The 9,878-nt window shown below is 38.8% G+C and overlaps 1 long non-coding RNA gene across 1 annotated transcript; it reads left to right on the forward strand.

Moving 5' to 3' along the window:
* The first annotated feature begins 353 nt into the window (after positions 1-353).
* On the forward strand, positions 354-9,641 carry LOC116780737. Its single transcript, XR_004354602.1, has 3 exons — positions 354-412; positions 6,018-6,154; positions 9,577-9,641. It is a non-coding gene; the product is annotated as an uncharacterized LOC116780737 (long non-coding RNA).
* The last annotated feature ends 237 nt before the right edge of the window (positions 9,642-9,878 follow it).

The following is a 9,878-nucleotide window of genomic DNA, read 5'->3' on the forward strand; positions in this document are numbered from 1 at the left end:
TTCTAAATAAAGGTGTTGAGCTATGACAGTACTTAATATCACACACACACAAAAAATCCCATATGTCAAGAAGACAAAAATTACGCCTGCCATGGGCTGTGGATGAAGCTTCAGATCCTGTATTTCTTTTTTTTTTTTTGGGTTCCACCATGAACTGAGTTATACCATGTCACAATGATTAGCTTACTGTCCTCATTTAGCTCTCCAATGAGGTGTGAATAGTTTAACGCTGATGCACAGTCCATTTTCACTGATGTTTCATCTGCATTTCATCATGCTGGGAGAAATGAGTCTTTGGGCATTTCTGAGGACTGCTGTGAAGAGGATAGACGTGTTTCCTCATCGTTTTGTCATGATGTGTGATGGGGTTCCTCTGTCAGGCCGTGTCAAACCAGTTTGGAGGGCTCTTGGAGTAAGTACGAAAGAAACATGCTGTGTTCTTGTTGTTCAGAAATTTCTTCCTGGTTCTGGCACAGCCAGAGATATGTGAGCCTGAGTGTAGTTTATGTGATGGGTGCACAGAAACAGTCAAGTAAGTCAGGAAAGAAAAACCCTTTTATGATTTTCCTTTTCACACATACTGAAAGAAAAGGAGGCAGATTTGTCTCTCAAACTATTTTTACATTATGCTGGTATCAATACAGTGAACCCCAGAGAGGAATATCAGAGGTAACTGTCATTAGCAGATATCATCTTGACAAGACAAACACAACCTACAAACCTTCTTGTGATTCAAAAACTACTGTCCCTGGATGCCTGACTTTAACTGTCTTGGGCAAGAATTTTACAAATATACACTCTGATCAGGGTTGGAGTATACCATCCTGTCTTGTTTGTACCACATGAGCTACCCTTTTGCCTTTAGTTCTTTGACAGAGTGACTGGTGCTATTAAGTGACAGTAGGTCTCTGCAAAGCAAGCACCTTAAACTTAATTTTATCTGAAAATTGACTATAGCTTAATTTAGAGGAAAAATAAAAGGGTCAGCTTGCATTCTTTAAACAAGCCGATGTGCTCCTGCAGTGCTGCCTCTGTTCTCCTTTCAGAACGTCTCCTGTTCTTTGCTTGTCCTTTAGGAGAGTTTCCCATTCTTGAAACTCTATCCTTTCTGAGACTAATGCAGTTCAAGGAAGTTTTAATGCAAAGCTTGCCTTCATCTCAGACCATACACATGGAACGTAACTGTCATAGTGATTCTATCCTGCTTCTGAAAAGCTGTGCTGGAACGAGACACTCTCACTGAAGAGGATATTAAAGAAGGGTATTGCAAAACTTCAGACTATTGTAAACCCTGAGTATATCACAAGTTGCCACAGTAAATCTACTGCAACAGAACAGTAAGTGTCGCCATGTACCTCTTCACTGATTACCATTGTTTTTGTACATGAGAAAATGTGCATGTTGTATGGGCTGCAAAGGTACATTACTCAAAAGTCTTGCAGTCCTTGCTTAATCCAGTTAGAGGGACTTGGGTACTGCATGTGTCTGCTGGCCCCCAGCAGACCTCCTGGCAGGTGATGTGGCTCTGTTTTCCCTTAAGAATTCCACAGAAACATGTGCTGTGTAACATAATACTGCACTGTTCCCTCTCCAAGTCTACAAATTGCCGTTGCGAAGAAAAAAAGGTGCTATTATCATAGTTTAATGCTACTTAATATATTAGTTACTGGTTAATGCATTTATTAACTGAGTTAAAAGGGGAGACACACTATTCCAACGGAAATCAGGACTGGTCTGATAAATTAAGGCACTCGCCCATTCCCACCTTGCATGTATAACCTCATATACATCTCTCTTAAAATTACAGAGATTTCAGGAGTTCTGGTGTGTATTCAAAGCCATTGAAACAATGAAGGCTAGCCTTAGGGTGAGACTTAAATCTAGGAGGAATGGAAATCTTTAACCATTGCTTAGGTCATGGAAAAAGATCAAGCTTGCAGCTCTCAGATATCTGTCCTGTGTGCACAACAACTGCATACCTCCTAAGCCTCTGTTCCCTCCTCCTTCCCCAAGCTACAGCAGTGCAGGCAGTTCCCAGACCTTGATTCCTGATATGCCAACACATGTTGGCAGATCTTCACTTTGCACAAATTTAAATTTCCCTTGGGAGCAGGTTTCACTGGTCTGAGAAAGTAACAGACTGTTCTCTACTTCCATCTTCTAGATCTGAGTATATATCCCTCCTTCATCCTGTACATTTGGACTGACATTATATATATATGTGTATGTGTGTGTGTGTGTGTGCGTATGTATATATATATGAGATGCAGATTAATTTCAGAGCCACCCTTTGTCTAAGTGCCCATACATTTATAATGTCATGTTTGACTTCAAGCTTTGGAAAAAGAATGATAAAAATACTAAAAGTAGCAAGTGTTTTCATCTGGATATTTGTGTCTGATACTTGGGGAAATCCAGTGGTGTGTTAGACTTTTGCTTTTCCAGGTTTGGAAATCTGTGCTTCGTGCGTACATTCACAGGAAGTACATATGTACAATAGCTGCAGAAACATATGTACAATAGCATGAGATGTGGTACCTTGTACTGTACCTGGTCAGAACTTACTTCCAGTTGATCCTGTCCTTATCCTATGACTAGCCCTTACACTATACAAGGAACAGTATGCAAAGGTTAAGTGCCAACTTTTAGTCAGGAATGCCCTCCTCCCCTCAGCTGTCAGTGTTCTGTCAATCTTCTTAGGCCTTTCATATTTTTAAAGTATATTAGGAAAGTATTTCATTAAAATGCTGCTATTTCTTAGTGGCAATTTGCTTGCAAAAGGAATTTAAGAATAGTTGGATTTGGTTTTACTGCTTCTGGAGACTCTACATAAAGGCAGTGCATCATTAACCTGTATTTCCACATACTTCGGCATCACTTTTTTCAAGATCAGATCAGTAATACAGTAACGAGGCAGTTTAATAGGTAGCTGGGTTAGAGCACAGTTCTATTTAGAAAATACCCCGTGCACTGTGGCAATGTTTTATAGCATGGTGTGAAGCTGAAGTTCACAACCACATAGTCATGGTTTTAGTCATAGGAGAAGAGGGTAGGTTACAAAAGGGAGGGCTACAATGAGGAAAAAGTGCAATGAGGAAGAAATGCACTTGCTCCTGGAAAATTTACAGCTGCCTCAAATGAAGGGTTCAGTAATATCAACGGAGTTAATTTTTGAAAAATGTAAATTAGGTGACTTCACAAATATGGGTAATTAAAATAAGGCATAAGCAAAAGTCTTATTCCACTTTCAAAGGTCTTGTGGCCAGGCACAAATCAGTCAATACTTAAAAAGTGAATGAATAGGGCAGTAAGGTAAGAGACTGTTTTGAAACCAGGTCGTGATGAGCAGCTCCCATGCCGGCATTTTGCTTAGACTGTATGAGATTTAGTTGGTGCAATGCCTCTTCCTTACTCTTGTGCTTTAAGGGTATGAAGGAAGGTATAGGCAAGGGAAAACGTTGTCAGATAAAATCTCACAGGACTGGAGCTGAGAGAGGAGCCATACTCTTTGTGTCACTCGGCCTCAATTCTGCACAACTGTCAGCTGAACTCACCAACCCCTGTGTGCACTCAGAGCTCAGATAAAGTACAGTGAGTGTTTGTACTGGAGCACTGCACAGATGTTGGTGGACAGCTTTTCTTTTTTTTCAGTTTTTGTTTTGTTGTTTTTTGGTTTTGGGGGATTTTGTTGGTTTGGGTTTGTTTATTTTTTTTTTTTATTTTTTTTTTTTAATTTTAACCGTTCACATCTCCAACATTTTTTTAGAACTAGCATGTCAGCAAACAGGTGCTTGTTTAGATCCTGATGAGCAACTAGCAACCAAATCTGTCCCCAAAAGTGTATCCATTCCTATTGCTTTACCTTTTTCGTAAGGGTCTGTAAAATGTCGATATTTGCAAAGTTAACTTAAGACTGTTATTAAAAAGGAAGAGCTATATCATCAACCTCATGGTCCTTCTTGGAATCTGACTACAACTTCCTGATTCAAATTCATTATTGGGAATAGTTTCATTGATTGCAATGGGTCTGAGTCTGTCACAGGTGTTCAGACTTCACAAGCATATTTGAATCTGGCCCATGATGATTCCACCTTTTCTGTAGATCAGCTTGATAGAGAGACTTTGTATACTTTTAGCTTTGCCAAACACTTCAAGCATCCTTGGATATACTGTGAAAAAACTGTTCAGGCATTTTTTGTTATAGCATCCTTTTTCCCCCAAGAGAAATTGGAATATTGCAATGCAACTTCTCCCTCCCCCCCCCCCCCCCCCATAAATAGATATAGTTTATGTCTTCTGGCAAGAATAAGAAAGCAAAAATAAAAAGACTCCTTACTGTTCTTGGCGAGATGAATCTTCCAGGGTTTGATCCCTTGGCAGAGCTCTGTGGTTTGGCTTTCTCACTTCTCTTAGAGTTGTGTGTGTATGTCTCATTTTCTTTTATTTCATAGCACTATTTATGTTTAGCTGCTAGCTTTTGTCTCAGTTGTTAGTTCCTTTTCCTTTTCAAGATAATTCACCCACTTTACTATTAGGTGCCCTCTTTTCTGCACATCCTGGCAAACTCATTTCCTTAGGACAAGACGCTGTGCAATGCACCTCTGCCACTTGGTCTGCCTTTTCTCTATCTCTCTTTCCTAATTTCCATTTTAACTTTGTTATTCCTTGCTGCTAATGCTGTTTTTTGGAAAGATGTACTCCTTCAAGTGAAGTTGTCTCTTTTTAGTTTTTTCAGGTTTGTTCGTTTGTTTAGTTGGTTGGTTGGGTGGTTGATTGGTTTTTTCCCTGTTGTTGTTGGTTTTTTCCCCTCTTAGTTTTTTTTTTTTCCAAAAATCTTTTATTAATATTACAATTATTGCCATTTATTTTTGAGTTTCCATAACATATATGAACATTTGATTTCACTAGACATTTTGGAATCCATGTCAAAATCAAAAATACCTTTTCATCTTCCTACTGATTTAGAGAACGCTTAATGAATTTTTAATGAAAATGGAAATGGGTACAATATCTCTCATTGTATTTTCTTCGGCAAAATGAAACAAATATTTTCAGTTAGAGTTTTTTGTCACAGGGAAAGAAATTTTGGACCAAAACAGAGAATTTACTGTGTTTTGCTAGCAGCTAAGTTAGGACACAACTTCTTAGTGTTATGTTGAAGACTTCTGTGAAAATACCTACATATTTGTATAGTGAGTCCTTCTGAGCTCACTACTGTTTCCTCTGAATTTGTCTATTGATCTTTTGTTGATTGAATGGAAGCAGTGTTGAGTCCACTAAGTAGGATCCGCAAACTAGTTTTCAATAACAGGACCTGTAAGATTTAAAAGAAACCTGCAAGAGTTCATACTGCAAGAACCTGTGCTGCTGGCCTGTGAACTGGGGCTGCTTTGTAAATCTTGGAGCTGCTTGATTCCCAGCCCAACTGATTGTGGAGTGGGGATGGTACAGATTGTCAAGGACATTAATCTCATCAGCCTTCCCAATTTAAGTTGTTCCTGCTCATTGTAACTTAGCTCGTAGGGGAAAACAAAATAAAATCTCAGTAACAGCAGTGTCTATCCATGGAAGTGCAAGTAATTTAGTGGTGGGCTGATTTTGCAGATTAGAACCTGGATTTTTAGGACTAATTAATTTTATGTTCTTCAAAGGGCATTACAAATGTTATTCAGTTTAGCAGATATCATTCTAAAAGATATTTTGTCAAATATACTGGATTTAATAGAGTCCAGTGGAAATGGTTAAACATATATTTATTTTAATTACTGCAAATTAAAAGGAGCATCTTAACTTAAACTCTAATTTGGTCTTCTGCCAATTCAAGCAAAGATGAATGAGGCATATTAAAAATGAACATGGTTCTTATTTTTATTGGTTATATGACCCTCTTTCTCACTACATACATCCGTTAGCAAAGTCTGCTTTCAGTAGTGGAAATTTCATTATCACTTCTAATTCAGGTTTTGTAGCACATTAAAGTTTCCAACAGTTAATGACTCTGGTTTCTTTCTGTGCAGGTTTACTTTTCATGAAAGAACATAGAAGATGAAAGAAATGACAGTAAGACTGAATTATGAACTCCCAGAAGTGGAGGACAAGAACTGATTGTATTCTGGAAACTGAATTTGCTGCTCTTGACTAATGCTGGGCAATGGTGATCGCATGCATGGTATTGCTGAAGCAATACTCATTCCAGTTTTTCATTCAATATTTAAAGAGTAACAAAAACAGCACTGTGAAAGTCTGTCAGCTGCTTGAAAACTGGTGTCAGGAGTTTCTCACCTTAACCAAAGCTCCTTTCCACCCTTGGATAGAGATTGTCATCCTCCAAACTTCTTCACCAATATTGAACTTTCTTCTCTGCTCTGACCTGTGCACTCATGGCCCTGAGATGGGGTCTCATCAGTACTGTCACCATGCCCCTGTGATATCCATGCCATTGTCACCCTTACATCTGCTGGTTAGTGAAGCCAAAACACCTCAGTTACTTTTCAGGTACTCACCTGAGACACTTAGCATGTCTCCAAGAGTGATCCCACTGTGGGACAACTGCAATCTTATCTCATAGAGGTGCCACAGCTCTAAATTAGATCTTCTGCAAAGCGCTTGGAAGATCCCTGACAAATGTGATTTCAATATGCAAAATACTGCAGCAAAATAAACTAATCTAGATAGCAGAGGTCAGTCCTGTCTGTCTACATTAACCTAATAGCCTGTGCTTTTCCTCTTTCCTTCACCGTTTGCCAAAACAGATATGGTTTGTTTTTCCTTTGATCCCATGGAGTTGACAGTGACAGATTACTCTCAGTCTGTCATTCTGAACCTTCCCACTTTCCTGGTGATGTGACCCATGACATGAGGGAGATCTGTAATCACAGACAGATGCCTCTCTGAGCAATTTCTAGATACTGTGGCAGCTTACTACTCTTATTTTCTCAGCAGAGTAAGAGTTTCAGGCTGATTTGAATATGTTTTTGAAATAAGACAGTCTCCAATGGTGGGGCCCCTGTGTAAAATGGACTCTATTTCTGTGATATTTTCTCATGGACATAGCAATAGTTCTGTGTTCAATGTTCAAAAAAACTGGAAAACTGCTGAAAATGTGTTTTGTCAGGACTTGCTCAGTATCCAGCAATGTGCTGTGTGTACACCAGAGGCACCAAGCACGTAACCAAGACTGAGGGTAACAACAGGCTCAACAACTGTCAAAGTCAGTCAGCCCTGTTATTCTCCACATCCCAAAGATCTTAGCATGCTTTGCAGTAGAATAAAACCAAATTATATTTGATAGAGATATAGGAGATGCAACATCAAAACAAATTGAACAAATGGGTCTCCTGTCCCACTTCCTTCTCAAAGCAGTGCCAGCTTGAGGACCAAAGGGTCATGTTTAGGGATTTTTTCAACCCCATCTTTAAAACCTCTGAGGCTGGATACCAGTTAGCATCTCTGGGCTACCCACTCCAGTGCCCGATGTCCTCATGTGTCCTCATGTAGCAAGTCTCTACCCATACCCAGTCTGAACATTTCCTATTATGTCTTGTCCTCTTTCCATGTACTATCATGGAGGAGCCATCTCCATTTCCTGGATGTGCCCCTGGGCACAGTGGTTACTCTCATTTGGTGAAATCTGCAAACTTCATGGGAGAGTTCTCCAGCAATTTGTCCAGGACACAAATAAATGTGGTAAACAGGATGGGTTCCACAAATATTTGAACTAGCAGTCACCATTGATACTAGTGATGGTGTTAGTACACAATGTTGTTTGCTTTAAAGAGCAAAAGCAAACTCTAAGACCTCAGAGAGACTGTCAGACTTGAGATCTTACAGAGAAAAAAGTACTGATGTGTATGAGATGTGAAGTGATTCTGTTTGGGAGACAGTCCATCCACTGAGATTCATTATCCAGCCTAACAACTTCTTACCTTTTGCAGCTCTTGAAATCTATTGATTTCAGTTAGATCTTGATGACTGCCTAACACATCTGATTAAAAGCAAGGTTCTGAATTTTGGCTTTTTTTTCAGCAGTTTCATGTAAGCAGTAATAACTAATTAATGGTATTGTATTTCTTAAAGAGTCCTCCAAACTCCTTTAGCAAATGTATGAATAGAGAAATTAGGGCTCTTACAAGCTAATCATCAAACCTGTAGTAAAGACTGTTTTGATTATGTTATTTATTGACATCGTAAGGGCAACGTCAGCAGTGTATTCTGTGGTACAGACTTCTATAGGAACATTATCAGCCATAAACGGTACCAAGTTCCTACACCGGAGCTCATTGATACTGATGTTTGAAGGCCTTTAGGGCAAGACATGAGGAAGAGTATTTAACACAGATTTGAATATGCTTTGTCTTGTTTTGCTTTGGTAAACTCAGCACCTGTATCACCAGGCTGTCAGTTTGCTTAGTACACTGGTTGTCTGAGAAAGAGTAATTCTTTTGTCGCTCTTGGTTGAACTTTGCAAATCAGCTAAAAGCTGGGGATGCTGTATAAATCACAAGATGATGTCAGTAAGTTCGATGTTCATGCTTTCCTTTAAGCAAAGTAATATGTTCTGTTTTCAACGCTTTAAAATGTATAACAAGCACAAAAATCTTGTAATATACAGGAAATTATTTAGATGTAGGAACTGTTCAACTGCTCTTCAATGGAAAACCTACTAATACACAGTAGAACTTGTCTTTCTTGAATAAATATCCTCTTCTTATGCAATAACCAAGGTAGCCTGTATCTTGACCAAGGAACACGTGCATAACAAATTCTGTTAAAAATTTTGTACATTGTTACACTTATTTTGGAAGAACATTTTGGAAACTTTCCTATTAAACTCTGTCACTTCTAAACAAAGTACTCACACATGGCCAAAGGAATAGTTTTGTCTGTGTCATCCTACAACTTTGTAGAACCAATTTAATTCTATCATGTCTCTATGCAATAAATCTACTCCTGGGAGGATGCATTCCCTCCACTGGTACAGCATAAATTGTGTGCCTCTGCACTACAGCTATTGCTACAGCTCTGCTCCAAATGGGATGTCAGACATCCAGAAACCCCAGCATCCAGAAATTATTGAAAAAAGATGAATATTTCTCAGCATTTGGGAGAGTGAATGAAATTAGAGTTAAGGAAACTTAGATGACATAATACAGCAACCACAGACTGGCTCTTACCGCTGCTGGCAGATACCTAACCTGCACATCCACCTTTTAAATATGTTCAGACCATTGTGACGTAGCTTACTAACTTCTAACAGCTGGAGTAAATTTCTTTATTATAGAATATACAACTTTCATGTCTGGTCTTTGTGCTTTTTTGGTATTGTTAGAAAACAGTGTAGTGGATGGACTTGCTAGAGGAAAAGTTACAGTTTACGAAACAGTAAATATATGCCTAAATATTTCCATCAAAGAGCAGCTAGTTCTTACCCTCTATCAATATCATGATAATGTAATTAACTGCATGTAGTTTTTATTATTAAAATTATATATTAAATAAGTGATTGTCTCTACTTAAAGAATACAGCTTTTAGATGGTCCCACAGAATAAAACAACTAAAGCTTCTTTATTCTCCAGAGGTTGTAAAGACCCATCCTGCCTGCAGGAATACACACCACCACACTCCATGTGGAAGAAATACATAAGTGACTTTTTCAAAAACAAACACTTAAATGCAGCTTCTTAGAAGGCCAAGTATTGCAGCGAGTGCCTACCTTGGAGGTCTTGTGTTTTCTCTGTCCTAAGTGAGGTTTCTCTGTATAACTTTTTTTTTTCTGGTAGGCCAGTTTGTACTGGAACTTCAAAGGTTAAACCCCTTTCCCTTCCTTTCCATTACTTAATTTGCTTTCCTATCACTGCATGCTGCATGTGAGAGGTGG

This window comes from Chiroxiphia lanceolata, chromosome Z (assembly GCF_009829145.1).
Source record: "Chiroxiphia lanceolata isolate bChiLan1 chromosome Z, bChiLan1.pri, whole genome shotgun sequence".
Lineage (NCBI taxonomy): Eukaryota > Metazoa > Chordata > Aves > Passeriformes > Pipridae > Chiroxiphia > Chiroxiphia lanceolata.